This window comes from Triticum aestivum, chromosome 3D (genome assembly GCF_018294505.1).
Source record: "Triticum aestivum cultivar Chinese Spring chromosome 3D, IWGSC CS RefSeq v2.1, whole genome shotgun sequence".
NCBI classification, from domain to species: domain Eukaryota; kingdom Viridiplantae; phylum Streptophyta; class Magnoliopsida; order Poales; family Poaceae; genus Triticum; species Triticum aestivum.
This window is the reverse complement of record NC_057802.1, coordinates 66,653,383-66,662,925: the sequence shown is the minus strand read 5'-3', so window position 1 is coordinate 66,662,925 and position 9,543 is coordinate 66,653,383.

Sequence of the window (9,543 nt, the reverse complement as noted above, 5' to 3'; positions counted from 1 at the left end):
ACACTTAGAAATTTTTCCTTTCTCAGATCTGTACTTCAATAATTGTATGGGCGGCTTAACTCAGAAATAGTAACCCGCCAGGTACCATTAGTCCCCTCTTAAGCCGCCGATAGCTCATCTTTATAACTTCAATCCCAATCTCCGGTTTAACACCTATGCATGCTTCATTATTGTTTGCCTTTTAAACCATCAGCCGGCTTAACCATATAATCTTGAACCGGCATAATCTTTGTTTCAGATCATCGAAAAAATGGCTAAGACATACACTGCTTGCAACTGGGTCCAATCCCAGGTTACTGAAGAAGATCTGAACAATTTCATTGCCACTGGCGCCCTAGCCAAGAAAGAGGACATCGACTGGAGGGCCCCTAGTGAAGAAAATCCTCCTAAACCCAAGGATGGGGAAGTGATTGTTTTCGTTGACCACCTGAGTCGGGGATTCAGCCCACCCGGCTCAAAGTTTTTCCGTGATGTGCTTCATTTTTTCCAACTTCACCCTCAAGATATTGGACCCAACTCCGTGTCCAACATTTGCAATTTCCAAGTATTCTGTGAAGCTTATCTTCAAGAAGAGCCCACAGTTGATTTATTCAGAGAATTCTACTATTTAAACCGTCAGAGAGAGTTCATTGACGGGCCCAACACCGAACTCGGTGGGGTTTCAATTCAAAAGAGGAAAGAAGTCAGCTTTCCCCATGCTAAGCCGCCGAGTCATCCCAAAGACTGGAACCAAACTTGGTTTTATTGTCAAGACACATCCCCAGCCGGCGAGAATCCTCTGCCGGGTTACCGCGATCACCGACTTAGCAGCACACATCCACTCCCCTCACGGATCGGTGCGAAGGAACGGGCCAAATATGCGCCATCATTTTCAAAGCTTAGAGCCTTTATGGCCAACGGCTTAACCGGCGTCGACTTTGTTCGGTGCTGGGTGTCCTGGAGTATCTTGCCATTAAGCCGTCGCCCCGGCTTAATGTGAGAATATACTAGCGATGTAAAAGATCCCCAGCGCCACTGTGACATTCAACTGTCTGATGCAGAAATTACTGAAGCCACCAAGAAATTGCTGAACGAACCTTTAAAGGAATGCAGTAAAACATGACTTAGTCCTTTCAGCACCTTCAACAAGCCGCCAGCCGTAAGTGTTGCACACCTTCCGCTCAATCAATATTTTCAATAATTATGCCCACTTATGATCTTTTTGACCTTAACAGGATGATTCTCCATTTTGGGAGAAGAAACTGCAAGATAAACCAGCTAAATCGGCTCATACCAAAACCAAGGCCACCAAGAAGCTTGCCAAGAAGAAGATCACCGAGTCCGCCGGGTTAAACATTGATGATGACGATGATGATAATGAGTCAGAGGTAGAGCTTGACTCCCTTGGCTCCTTTTTTTATACATCTCATTAACAATGATTGTTATCAGGACGACGCAGAGGCCAGCCGTGCAGATGATGCAGAGGTAATTATTCTTTCCTCCGGCTCAGAACCTCTGCCAACACAGAAAACCCGACAAGCAAGCCGGAAAGTAAGCTTTTCTCACCCTCTAGCTCACTTGGATCCCAACTTTCTTTTGAAAAAACAGCAACACGAAGCTCGCCGAACCACCCGGCATAGTGGTGGTGTAATCACTTCTTTCGGCTTACCGAACACGCCGGTTCGCAAACGCTGCCCAGAGGTCTTTCATATTTCTGATATACTTTATCCCAAGGCGGGTCATTTCCGTCAACCTCTTAACTCGTCTGATTCAAACTATCAGGGGACTTCTCATTCCTCCTCTGGCGAGTCAACGGGAACTCAAATCCCGACTTTCAAGATTGTACCTGGGTAAGGGTATATTTAATCATTCACACCTTATGCCTGACCATTATACTGACCTCTTTACACTTCTTACTTTCAGGGGCCAGACCAAACCTAGCAAAAAGGCAAAGCTGAATAAGCCGGTCGACAATTCCAATCCGTCTGAGCCGGAGAAACAACAACCAGAGTCTTCTCATCCAATTGCGGAAGCCACCATTGATGACCCACCACCAGAAGACCATGAAGCCTCCATAGATCATATGGATGTTGTACCGGTGATTTCTAAGCCGCCAAGCCCGATTAAGCCTGCTGAGGAGAAGACTGATGATGTTGTCATTACTACGTTTGGATTCACAGCCCCGGGTCAGCCTACTGTCTTATCTAAGCATAGCGCCAAGGAAGAAATTCCTGCTGAAGATAAAGGCAAGTGGAAGGTAGACTTGGAGAGCTATTCCCAGTTCAATGCCCAAGACATCCACTCTGGCTATTTGAACCGTTTATACACCAGCCGTGATTTTGAAGCCGGCTTAGTAAACCTGATGAAGGAGCGCTATAAGGTAAATGCTGCAACTCCTTTTTATATGAATATACTTCCCTTAGCCGCCAAGTTTATTGGACATGATAGAATAGAATGTGTTGTAAACTTCAATAGTTGCATATATCAAATCCAGTAGCCCCCAAGGGCCGGTTTATGCTTTTAATATGAACCAGGACTTATAATACCAGCACTTCAACTTTGCATGTGTAGCCTCCGAGGGCCGGCTTAATAAGTATGTTAAGCCGGGACTTTAACTAGCAAGAATCAATATTGCATCTGTAGCCCCCAAGGGCCGGCTTAATCAGTCATGAATAAACCGGGACTAAGCATCCTGCCAAAAACCAATATTCCAGCTTGTAGGCTTTTTAAACCAGATCATTTCATTTGTCCGGGTCGGCAGAGAAGTCTGGCTTAACAAAGAGCAATATGCATTAGCCCCCAAGTGCCAAGTATAATACTTGTATTGTGCTTGGGACTTCACAAATCATTATGATCATAACGCCTTTCATGTTTGCGTATATCACAGGCTGAACTGGCTGAAAAGGATGCACGGCTAAATGATCTGAAGGCCAACGTGAAAACTCAGCAAGCCGAGACATCCAAGGCCAAAACAGAATTAAAAACTGCTTTGGAGAATATTGAACAGCTGAAGCACAATTTCAATGTTGAAAAAGATGGCTGGAAAACTGAAAAGGCGGCTCTACTGAAGAGAGCAGATGATGCTGAAGCGGCACTTAAGCCGGTGACTGAAGAGTTATCTAGCTTAAAGCAACAGATTAATATCATGTCGTCAGCCATCTTTCGTAAGTAGAAAAAATATGTCTCCCTTGTACCTCAAGAATCACATTGTGAACATCTGCCGGCTTACTCATAATTTTACTGATATAGGTTCGCGAAGCGCGAAGTTGGACTCAGACATGCGCGTCTGGCTTAAGGCTGTCTACACTCTTGTAGAACAGTTATACACTGGTGCCCAATGAACCATTGCTGCTACGCTGCACAAGAAATCTCCTTCAACACTTATCAAAGATACACTGAAGCAGTTATCCGTGCTGCCCAAAAGAATTGATGACTTAAAACGGGGAGCTGCCAGAGCCGGCGCCTTGACTGCCTTAAGCCGGGCAAAGGCATGGCAAGCCGATCTTGACCCGGAGGATTTGGCCAACGGCTGCCCCAGTGTCAAAGAAGACGGGTCTGCCTTCAGTGCTGATGATTTTGCAGAAATAGCAAGAGCCATGCATCCCTTAGCAAGCAAGCTGGCTAACGAAACCAGTCTATCCACATACCACGCGGCTTATGACGCTGAAAACAAGAGAGTGAGTGCACCAGTTAACGAGCCAAAAGATCTCATCCCATCGATTCGTAAGCACACCTTCGCTCCTGACATTGATCCATCCAATCTTATTGATGATGAAGCTGTGTTTAGAGCGTTGACCGGTATCAACTGGGCTATGCCTGACTTCCAGCTGATGGATAAGCAAGGAGCTGAAGATGAAGAAGAGGTGCAGGGAGATCTGGAGGCTTCAACCCGCCAACAGTCATAAGCCGGTTTATTAAGAAGAATACTTTGATGTGTTGACAGCTCCGAAACACTTATTCTCATTGGGCCATCAGATGCCTTGTAATAGGCTAGTTAAACTCTTGATCTTCCATGCCATCGTGCATGTTTTGCTTTGCATGACACTGCTGCTTTACCAATTGAAGTTTGGCCACTTATGCTCATGATTTCATCAACTCTATATGCTAGATTTAGTATTTTACCTGCACACAAAACGGATCACAAGCACCCTGGCGGTTTACCCTAGGGCGGGTCACAATACCCTATATAAAAAACCACTGGTGACTAAGACAGTCCATAACCAGGGCCGGCTTAACAAAACCTTATATAGTCATAAAAAATAAACATCATACCTGTGACGTTTACACAGATCGCCGGCTTAAGACGCCAGTTAGTGCGACAAACCAAAGCCAGAGCACAACGCCCTGTTTAATTGACATATACCGCCGGCTTAGAACGCCGCATGCAGCAAGGGGTAATATCCCAAAACTTAGAGCACAGCGCTTCCAAGTATACAAGATCATCATACACTGGCGACTTATAGTCCAAACCCAGGCTGGGTTAACAAACTCCGGATAGATTCATATATGAACCATAAGGCATCATAGCCTTCATCGGTTTTCATCCATGTATCAAAATATCATAAAAGATGAATCTCAAAAATATTTAAACCAAATAGAAATCAAAAGACAAAAACAAGGCTTTCACAGGCTGCCAAACCTTCAAACCAAGTGCTTTCAAAGGGCCGCACAGCCGCTGAGTTAAACCTTCATGCAACCTTATAAGCCGGGCCTCACATGACCAATCGTCATTTTAACTTTGACAAGTTCAGTGTCTGTATAAGATTGACTGTCAAAAGTACGACGAGTCATTCCAGTCAATCCGGGCGGAGTGGCAGACTTAAAAAGGCAGGATAACCCAGGTTTTTAGGTGAATACACCTGGATTCCAAGCCTGGCTTCCAAGCCGATTACAAGGGTCATAAAAACTCTTGTCCGTTGAACAAAGAGCCCCGAAGTAATATTTCTTTCCAGGCGTATAAGACGGATTAATAGGGTAATCATAGCTATGCTCAATGAGCAGGAAGCCCCCAAGTATTTTGTAATCATGGCGTACAAGCCGGATCAAAGGGTAGTCATAGTTATGCTCGATGAGCAGGAAGCCACCAAGTGACCATATGAAATGACAATAAAGACTCATTATTCTCAAAATGAAACGACAGAGGCCCTGGATTATCAGGGGTGCCGGCTTTATTATATTCATCATAATATATACATTGTCAAAATATGTACATCACAAGAGCCGAAGGCTCAAGTATAGTAAGGCCGAAGATGAGCAATATTCCACAGCCGGCGGGTCTCCTCCTCCGACGTGCGTGAGTCCTTGTGGTCTCGAACATCGATAAGGTAGTATGACCCATTGTTCAGATTTTTGCTGACCACAAAAGGCCCTTCCCAAGGTGGGGATAGTTTGTGCATATCAGTCTGATCCTGGATAAGCCGGAGCACCAAATCACCTTCTTGAAAAGTTCTGGTTTTAACCCGGCGGCTGTGATAACGGCGCAGGTCTTGCTGGTAAATCGCCGAACGAGCCGCTGCAAGGTCACGCTCCTCATCCAATAGGTCAAGTGCATCCTGACGTGCTTTTTCATTATCAGCTTCAACATAAGCCGCCACCCAGGGCGAGTCATGACGGATGTCACTAGGGAGAACCGCCTCTGCTCCGTAAACCATGAAGAAAGGTGTGTAACTCGTAGATCTGTTGGGGTAGTATTTGTTGGGGAACGTAGCAGAAATTCAAAATTTTCTACGCATCACCAAGATCAATCTATGGAGTCATCTAGCAACGAGAGAGAGGAGTGCATCTACATACCCTTGTAGATCGCGAGCGGAAGCGTTCAAGAGAACGGGGTTGATGGAGTCGTACTCGTCGTGATCCAAATCACCGATGATCCTAGCGCCGAACGGACGGCACCTCCGCGTTCAACACACGTACGGAGCAGCGACGTCTCCTCCTTCTTGATCCAGCAAGGGGGGAGGAGAGGTTGATGGAGATCCAGCAGCACGACGGCGTGGTGGTGGAAGTAGCGGGATCCCGGCAGGGCTTCGCCAAGCGCAAGCGGGGAGGAGGAGGTGTCACGGGAGGGAGAGGGAGGCGCCAGGGCTTAGATTGTTGCTGCCCTCCCTTCCCCCACTATATATAGGGCCAAGGGAGGGGGGCGCAGCCTTGCCCCTTCCTCCAAGGAAGGGTGCGGCCAGGGAGGAGTCCTCCCCCCCCCCAAGGCACCTCGGAGGTGCCTTCCCCCTTTAGGACTCTCCGTTTATCTTATCTCTTGGCGCATGGGCCTCTTGGGGCTGGTTCCCTTGGCCCATATAGGCCAAGGCGCACCCCCTACAGCCCATGTGGCCCCCCGGGGCTGGTGGACCCCCTTGGTGGACCCCCGGACCCCTTTCGGCACTCCCGGTACAATACCGATAAAGTGCGAAACCTTTCCGGCGACCAAAATAAGACTTCCCATATATAAATCTTTACCTCCGGACCATTCCGGAACTCCTCGTCACGTCCGGGATCTCATCCGGGACTCCGAACAACTTTCGGGTTACCGCATACTAATATCTCTACAACCCTAGCGTCACCGAACCTTAAGTGTGTAGACCCTACGGGTTCGGGAGACACGCAGACATGACCGAGACGACTCTCCGGTCAATAACCAACAGCGGGATCTGGATACCCATGTTGGATCCCACATGCTCCTCGATGATCTCATCGGATGAACCACGATATCGAGGATTCAATCAATCCCGTATACAATTCCCTTTGTCTATCGGTACGTTACTTGCCCGAGATTCGATCGTCGGTATCCCGATACCTTGTTCAATCTCGTTACCGGCAAGTCTCTTTACTCGTTCCGTAACACATCATCCCGTGATCAACTCCTTGGTCACATTGTGCACATTATGATGATGTCCTACCGAGTGGGCCCAGAGATACCTCTCCGTTTACACGGAGTGACAAATCCCAGTCTCGATTCATGCCAACCCAGCAGACACTTTCGGAGATACCTGTAGTGCACCTTTATAGTCACCCAGTTACGTTGTGACGTTTGGTACACCCAAAGCATTCCTACTGTATCCGGGAGTTGCACAATCTCATGGTCTAAGGAAATGATACTTGACATTAGAAAAGCTCTGAGCAAACGAACTACACGATCTTGTGCTAGGCTTAGGATTGGGTCTTGTCCATCACATCATTCTCCTAATGATGTGATCCCGTTATCAATGACATCCAATGTCCATGGTCAGGAAACGGTAACCATCTATTGATCAACGAGCTAGTCAACTAGAGGCTTACTAGGGACATGGTGTTGTCTATGTATCCACACATGTATCTGAGTTTCCTATCAATACAATTCTAGCATGGATAATAAACGATTATCATGAACAAGGAAATATAATAATAACCTATTTATTATTGCCTCTAGGGCATATTTCCAACAGTCTCCCACTTGCACTAGAGTCAATAATCTAGTTCACATCACCATGTGATTAACACTGACAGGTCACATCACCATGTGACCAACACCCAAGAGTTTACTAGAGTCAACAATCTAGTTCACATCACTATGTGATTAACACTCAATGAGTTCTGGTTTGATCATGTTATGCTTGTGAGAGAGGTTATTAGTCAACGGGTCTGAACCTTTCAGATCCGTGTGCTTTACGAATATCTATGTCATCTTGTGGATGCTACCACGCGCTATTTGGAGCCATTTCAAATAATTGCTCTACTATACGAATCCGGTTTACTACTCAGAGTCATCCGGATTAGTGTCAAGGTTCGCATCGACGCAACCCTTTACGACGAACTCCCTTTCACCTCCATAATCGAGAAAATTCCTTAGTCCACTAAATACCAAGGATAAGTTCGACCGCTGTCATGTGATCCATTCCCGGATCACTATTGTACCCCTTGACCAACTCATGGCAAGGCACACTTCATGTGCGGTACACAGCATAGCATACTGTAGAGCCTACGTCTAAAGCATAGGGGACGACCTTCGTCCTTTCTCTTTCTTCTGCTGTGGTCAGGTCTTGAGTCTTACTCAATACTCACACCTTGTAACACAGCCAAGAACTCCTTCTTTGCTGATCTATTTTGAACTCTTTCAAAATCATGTCAAGGTGTGCGTTCTTTGAAAGTATCATCGGGCGTCTTGATCTATCTCTATAGATCTTGATGCCCAATATGTAAGCAGCTTTTATCCAGGTCTTCCTTTGAAAAACTCCTTTCAAACAACCCTTTATGCTTTCTAGAAATTCTACATCATTTCGGATCCACAATATGTCATTCACATGTAGCGCTCCCACTCACTTTATTGTAAATACAAGTTTCCAACAAACTTTGTATAAACCCAAAAACTTTGATCACTCCATCAAAGCGTATATTCTGACTCCGAGATGCTTGCTCTAATCCATGGAAGGATCGCTGGAGCTAGCATACCTTTTAGCATCCTTAGGATCGACAAAAACCTTTCTGATTGTATTACATACAACCTTTCCTTACGAAAACTGGTAAGGAAACTTGTTTTGACATCCATCTGCCAGATTTCATAAATGCAGCTAATGCTAACGTGATTCCGACGGACTTAAGCATCGCTACGGATGAGAAAATCTCATCGTAGTCAACTCCTTGAACTTGTGAAAATACTCTTTTCCACAAGTCGAGCTTCATAGACGGTAACATTACCGTCCATATCCGTCTTCTTCTTAAAGATCCATTTATCTCGGATTTCATGGCTTCTAACCATTTGTCGGAATATGGGCCCACCATCGCTTCTCCATAGCTCATAGGTTCATCGTTGTCCAACAACATGACTTCCAAGACAGGATCACGTACTACTCTGAAGTATTACGCATCCTCGTCGTCCTACGAGGTTTGGTAGTGACTTGATCCGAAGTTTCATGATCACTATCATAAGCTTTCACTTCAATTGGTGTAGGTGCCACAGGAACAACTTCTTGTGCCCTGCTACACACTAGTTGAAGTGACGGTTCAATAACCTTATCAAGTCTCCACCATCCTCCCACTCAATTCTTTCGAGAGAAACTTTTCCTCGAGAAAGGACCCGTTTCTAGAGGCAATTACTTTTGCTTCCAGATCTGAAATAGGAGGTATGCCCAACTGTTTTGGGTATTCTATGAAGATGCATTTATCCGCTTTGGGTTCGAGCTTATCAGCCTGAAACTTTTTCACATAAGCATCGTAGCCCCAAACTTTTAAGAAACGACAACTTAGGTTTCTCTAAACGGTGTCGTCTCAACAGAATTGCGTGGTGCCCCTTTTAAAGTGAATGTGGTTGTCTCTAATGCCTAACCCATAAACGATAGTGGTAATTCGATAAGAAACATCATGGTATGCACCATATCCAATAGGGTGCAGTTATGATGTTCGGACACATCATCACACTATGGTGTTCCAGGCGGTATTAGTTGTGAAACACTTTCCACAATGTCTTAATTGTGTGCCAAACTCGTAACTCAGATACTCATCTCTATGATCATATCACAGACATTTTATCCTCTTGTCACGACGATCTTCAACTTCACTCTGAAATTACTTGAACCTTTCAATAATTCAGACTTGTGT